Below are 6985 nucleotides of genomic sequence, written 5' to 3'. Positions count from 1 at the left end.
TCATGATCTTTCAAAAATGATTACTGCGCCCTCTATTGGTTTTTTCCCAAACCTATCGAACCCTACTACAGGCAAAGAACTTATAACACAAGAATCTCCTGTTCTTCAATTTGCATTCAAAACACAGTATCGGAGGTACAGGGTTAAAAGGTCAAACTGGGCGACGCCATTTCACAGCATGGAGCAGCGCCCCCTCCAAACTAGGAAGTCAATTACTCTATCCCCCTAGAGTATTAGCAGATCCCCTCTATGATTTTGACTTTCTAATTTGATGCGGGCGCCCTACTCCTCAGTCAATTACTCTACCCCCCCTAGAGTATTAGCAGATCCCCTCTATGATTTTAACTTTCTAATTTGATGCGGGCGCCCTACTCCCTGGCTCACAATGGCGCCACCCATTAGCTCTATTCTATCCCACAATGCCTTTCAAAATTGTTACGCGCTTCGGACGAACAGGAGATTCTTGTGTTATAAGTTCTTTGCTACAGGGCAAGTATGTTCCTGGCATGTTCCGACTATGTTACACATATGTTTACTTGTTTACTTGTTTACTTACTTGTTTACTTGTTTACTTGTTTCCCGTACACTTTCGTCTACGGGATCGAGGCGAAGCACTCAGTGCTTAAAAGCCCCTCTTAGCAATAAAATCATATTCAATATAGGGTGAAAACTTCAGCGGGTGGTTAGACCATGCGACGTTAAGTTTTGCTTTGAACGAGTTCACCGTAGCACATGAAACTACATCCGTAGGCAGAGCATTCCATAAGAGAATAACTCTCCTGGAGAAGGTGTCCCTCCTAATATTAAGACGAGAGCTTTTAAACTTGAGTTTATATGTGTGTCCACGGGTCCGAGATTCTAGATCAAATTCAAAAAATGTGTTGATCGAGATACGATCGAAACCCTTAACAATCCTAAAAACTTGGATAATATCCGCTCTCTGCCTTCGATATCTCATAGTAGGAAGACCAAGAATTCTCAAACGTTGTTCATAAGGGATATTTCGGTACCTAGGAATCAATCTTGTTGCTCTTTGCTGGACCTTCTCTATTTCATCCTGATCTCGTTTTCTAATAGGATTATAAACAGTGTTACAATATTCAAGCGTTGGCCTGACAATAGACTTATACAGCTTCAAAAATCCATCTTTATTCAAGAATTTAAAAGATCTATAAATCATTCCTAGTTTCTTATTAGCCCTTTTACAGATATCCGCTACATGCAAATTAAAGATTAAACTAGGATCAAAGGTAACACCCAGATCTTTCTCCTGCTTTACCTCATGTAGTAAATTACCAGCCATTGAATACAAGAACTTAAGATTATCACGACCATAATGAAATACCTTACACTTAGTGTCATTAAATGGCAATTGCCAAACATTAGACCAATGGGAAGATGTTGCGGGTATGTTGCGGGTATGTTCCAGGTATGTTCCAGGTATGTTCCTGGTACGTTCCTGGTACGTTCCAAGTATGTTCCGAGTATGTTCCCAGTTTGTTCCGAATATGTTCCGGATATGTTCTAGGCATGTTCTGGGTATGTTCCCAGCAGGTTTTGAGTATGTTCCACATATATTCTGGGTATGTTCCAGGTATGTTACGGGTATGTTCCGGGTTTGTTCCGAGTACGTTCTGTGTATGTTCTGGGTATGTTCCTGGTTTGATCCAAGTATGTTTTGAAATTGTTCCGGGTATGTTCCGAGTATGTTCCGAGTATGTTCCGGGTATGTTTCGAGTATGATCCCAGTATGTTCCAAGTATGTTTCCAGTATGTTCCGAGTATGTTCCGGGTATATTCCCAGTATGTTCCCGGCATGTTTCCGGCATGTTTCGTGTATGTTCCACATATGTTGCGGGTATGTTCCGTGTATGTTCCAGGTATGTTCTGGGTATGTTCCAAGTATGTTCTGAGTATGCTCCGGGTATGTTCCGGGTATGTTCTGAGTATGTTTGAGTATGTTCCGAGTATGTTCCTGGTTTGTTTCGGCTATGTTCAGAGTATGTTCCACATATGTTCCGGATATGTTCCAGGTATGTTCCGGGTATGTTCCCAGCAGATTCCGAGTTTGTTCCACATATATTCCGGGTATGTTCCGGGTTTGTTCCGAGTACGTTCTGTGTATGTTCCGAGTATGTTCCGGGTATGTTCCGAGTATGTTCCAAGTATGTTCCGGGTATGTTTCGAGTATGATCCCAGTATGTTCCAAGTATGTTTCTGGTATGTTCCGGGTGTATTCCGAGTATGTTCCGGGTATATTCCCAGTATGTTCCCAGCATATTTCCGGCATGTTTCGTGTATGTTCCACATATGTTGTGGGTATGTTCCGTGTATGTTCCAGGTATGTTCCGGGTATGTTCCAAGTATGTTCTGAGTATGCTCCGAGTATGTTCCGGGTATGTTCTGAGTATGTTTTGAGTATGTTCCGAGTATGTTCCTGGTTTGTTTCGGGTATGTTCAGAGTATGTTCCACATATGTTCCGGATATGTTCCAGGTATGTTCCGGGTATGTTCCCAGCAGATTCCGAGTTTGTTCCACATATATTCCGGGTATGTTCCGGGTTTGTTCCGAGTACGTTCTGTGTATGTTCAGGGTATGTTCCGAGTATGTTCCGGGTATGTTCCGAGTATGTTCCAAGTATGTTCCGGGTATGTTTCGAGTATGATCCCAGTATGTTCCAAGTATGTTTCTGGTATGTTCCGGGTGTATTCCGAGTATGTTCCGGGTATATTCCCAGTATGTTCCCGGCATGTTTCCGGCATGTTTCGTGTATGTTCCACATATGTTGTGGGTATGTTCCGTGTATGTTCCAGGTATGTTCCGGGTATGTTCCAAGTATGTTCTGAGTATGCTCCGAGTATGTTCCGGGTATGTTCTGAGTATGTTTTGAGTATGTTCCGAGTATGTTCCTGGTTTGTTTCGGGTATGTTCAGAGTATGTTCCACATATGTTCCGGATATGTTCCAGGTATGTTCCGGGTATGAAGAATGCCATCATTACTCCTGTACCCAAAAAGCCGAAGGCTTCTACACCTGATGAACATAGGCCTATATCCATCACGCCTGTTTTTGGTAGAATTTTTGAGAGCTTCCTTTCTGATTGGATAGCTACTGATTTCAGACCTCTTATGGATTCCCAACAGTTTGGAAATGCGAAGGGTTCATCACCGACTCATTACCTTGTACAACTCTGTAATAGGCTTCTGTCAGGATTAGATAGCTCAGGAATGTATGGTACTATTTGTGCCATAGACTTTAGTAAAGCATTTGACCGGGTCAACCATTCAATTCTGATTGACAAATTAATTGGTCTTAATATCATGCCCTCTCTCATTCCAACGGTGTGTAGCTTCCTCTCGCAAAGAAATCAGTGTGTGCGGTTGGGCGGTTCAGTCTCAGCGCCAGAACCAATTTCGTGCGGAGTGCCTCAGGGTACTAAATTAGGCCCAATCCTATTTACTATCATGGTTAATGATTTGCTCAACAATGTACCTGATAGATGGAAGTTTGTTGATGACCTGACGATTGGTGAGGTGATTTCAGTACAGAGACCTGAAGATAGTTCGATTCAAAGTAACCTTGATGCTCTTTCCAGTTGGTGTGTGGAGAATGATGCAACACCAAATCCTGTAAAGTTTCAAGTGATGCGTGTTCATTTTTTGCGTAATGTTCCCCAATTTGAGCCGTTACAAATGGATGGTGTTATACTCGAAGAATCCCAGAGTGTGAAACTTCTTGGAGTGCATCTGCAAAGTGACCTCAAGTGGGACATGCAGATTAAAGAAGTCGTTTCCAGGGCATCACGTCGTCTATATATGCTATACATTCTGAAGCGTTTTGGAGCCCCAAAGGATGACCTGGTTTTCACTTTTACAACATACATTCGTCCTTTACTTGAGTATGCCAGTCCTCTTTGGCATAGCTCGATCACCAATAAACAGAGTGATCAACTTGAATTCATCCAAAAGCGTGTTGTAAAACTTATTATTGGATATCAAAACTATGTTAGTTACGCAAAATCACTTGAAACCCTCAAGTTAAAGACATTGCAGCATAGACGTCAGGTTCTTCTTTATAACTTTGGAAAGGGGCTGCTAAAGTCGGATCGTTTTAAGGAATGGATCCCTGAAAAAGAAAAGCCGACAAGGTGTTTGCGTAAAGTTAATAAGTTCGATGTGCCACGATGTCGGACTAAAAGACTTGCTGCCTCAACAATTCCAAGTGTTATTGGACTCTTAAATAATGAATAGATTTGGACAATTAACCTTTAAAGACATTTCGGAGAGTATGAATGTGATTAAGATTCAATTTTTTAAATTTGTAAATATATATGAATTTGTAATTATTAATATCATCCTTTGAATTTGATCTTTGTGCAATTTTTATAGTAATTTTTTAGTTTAAATGAATTATACATATATATTATTGGTGTATAAAAATAATGTGATTAATAATATTAGTCTCTTTTTTTTAAAATTGTAAATATTTAAGAATTTGTAATTATTAATCTTATCTTTTGATCTTTAAGCAATTTTTATAGTAATTTTAAGTTTAATGAATTATACAGTAATTATTACTGTATCATAGGCCTTAATGTGTTTTTTCTTCGTTTAACTTTGTTTTATGTGAATTATCATTTTCATTTGTAAGCTCTTCATTTCAACTATGAGTTGTATTTTGAGTCTTTTTATACCGATTAAATAAAAAAAAAATAAAAATGTTCCCAGCAGATTCCGAGTTTGTTCCACATATATTCCGGGTATGTTCCGGGTTTGTTCCGAGTACGTTCTGTGTATGTTCAGGGTATGTTCCGAGTATGTTCCGGGTATGTTCCGAGTATGTTTTGAGTATGTTCCGGGTATGTTTCGAGTATGATCCCAGTATGTTCCAAGTATGTTTCTGGTATGTTCCGGGTGTATTCCGAGTATGTTCCGGGTATATTCCCAAATGTTCCCGGCATGTTTCCGGCATGTTCCGTGTATGTTGCGGGTATGTTCCGTGTATGTTCCAGGTATGTTCCGGGTATGTTCCAAGTATGTTCTGAGTATGTTCCGAGTATGTTCCGGGTATGTTCCGAATATGTTTTGAGTATGTTTTGAGTATGTTCCGAGTATGTTCCGGGTATGTTCCGAATATGTTTTGAGTATGTTTTCAGTATGTTCCGAGTATGTTCCTGGTTTGTTTCGGGTATGTTCAGAGTATGTTCCACATATGTTCCGGATATATTCCGGGTATGTTCCGGGTTTGTTCCGAGTACGTTCTGTGTATGTTCCGAGTATGTTCCGGGTGTATTCCGAGTATGTTCCGGGTATATTCCCAGTATGTTCCCGGCATGTTTCCGGCATGTTCCGTGTATGTTCCACATATGTTGCGGGTATGTTCCGTGTATGTTCCAGGTATGTTCCGGGTTTGTTCCGAGTAAGTTCTGTGTATGTTCTGGGTATGTTCCTGGTTTGATCCAAGTATGTTTTGAAATTGTTCAGGGTATGTTCCTGGTTTGTTTCGGGTATGTTCAGAGTATGTTCCACATATGTTCCGGATATGTTCCAGATATGTTCCGGGTATGTTCCCAGCAGATTCCGAGTTTGTTCCACATATATTTCGGGTATGTTCCGGGTTTGTTCAGAGTACGCTCTGTGTATGTTCTGGGTATGTTCCTGGTTTGATCCAAGTATGTTTTGAAATTGTTCCGGGTATGTTCCTGGTTTGTTTCGGGTATGTTCAGAGTATGTTCCACATATGTTCCGGATATGTTCCAGATATGTTCCGGGTATGTTCCCAGCAGATTCCGAGTTTGTTCCACATATATTTCGGGTATGTTCCGGGTTTGTTCAGAGTACGCTCTGTGTATGTTCAGGGTATGTTCCTGGTGTGATCCAAGTATGTACTTGGAACATACTTAGAACATACCCGGAACATACTTGGAACATACCCGGAACATAATAGGAACATACTCGGAACATAATTGGAACATACCGGGAGCATACCTGGAACATACTTGGAACATAAGCTGTACATACCCGAAACAAACTTGGAACATAGTTGGAAAATACCTGGAACATATGTTTTGAGTATGTTTTGAGTATGTTCCGGGTATGTTTCGAGTATGATCCCAGTATGTTCCAAGTATGTTTCTGGTATGTTCCGGGTGTATTCCGAGTATGTTCCGGGTATATTCCCAAATGTTCCCGGCATGTTTCCGGCATGTTCCGTGTATGTTGCGGGTATGTTCCGTGTATGTTCCAGGTATGTTCCGGGTATGTTCCAAGTATGTTCTGAGTATGTTCCGAGTATGTTCCGGGTATGTTCCGAATATGTTTTGAGTATGTTTTGAGTATGTTCCGAGTATGTTCCGGGTATGTTCCGAATATGTTTTGAGTATGTTTTCAGTATGTTCCGAGTATGTTCCTGGTTTGTTTCGGGTATGTTCAGAGTATGTTCCACATATGTTCCGGATATATTCCGGGTATGTTCCGGGTTTGTTCCGAGTACGTTCTGTGTATGTTCCGAGTATGTTCCGGGTGTATTCCGAGTATGTTCCGGGTATATTCCCAGTATGTTCCCGGCATGTTTCCGGCATGTTCCGTGTATGTTCCACATATGTTGCGGGTATGTTCCGTGTATGTTCCAGGTATGTTCCGGGTTTGTTCCGAGTAAGTTCTGTGTATGTTCTGGGTATGTTCCTGGTTTGATCCAAGTATGTTTTGAAATTGTTCAGGGTATGTTCCTGGTTTGTTTCGGGTATGTTCAGAGTATGTTCCACATATGTTCCGGATATGTTCCAGATATGTTCCGGGTATGTTCCCAGCAGATTCCGAGTTTGTTCCACATATATTTCGGGTATGTTCCGGGTTTGTTCAGAGTACGCTCTGTGTATGTTCTGGGTATGTTCCTGGTTTGATCCAAGTATGTTTTGAAATTGTTCCGGGTATGTTCCTGGTTTGTTTCGGGTATGTTCAGAGTATGTTCCACATATGTTCCGGAT

Source organism: Antedon bifida, chromosome 11 (assembly GCF_963402885.1).
Source record: "Antedon bifida chromosome 11, ecAntBifi1.1, whole genome shotgun sequence".
NCBI classification, from domain to species: domain Eukaryota; kingdom Metazoa; phylum Echinodermata; class Crinoidea; order Comatulida; family Antedonidae; genus Antedon; species Antedon bifida.
Note: the sequence above shows the minus strand (reverse complement) of the source record.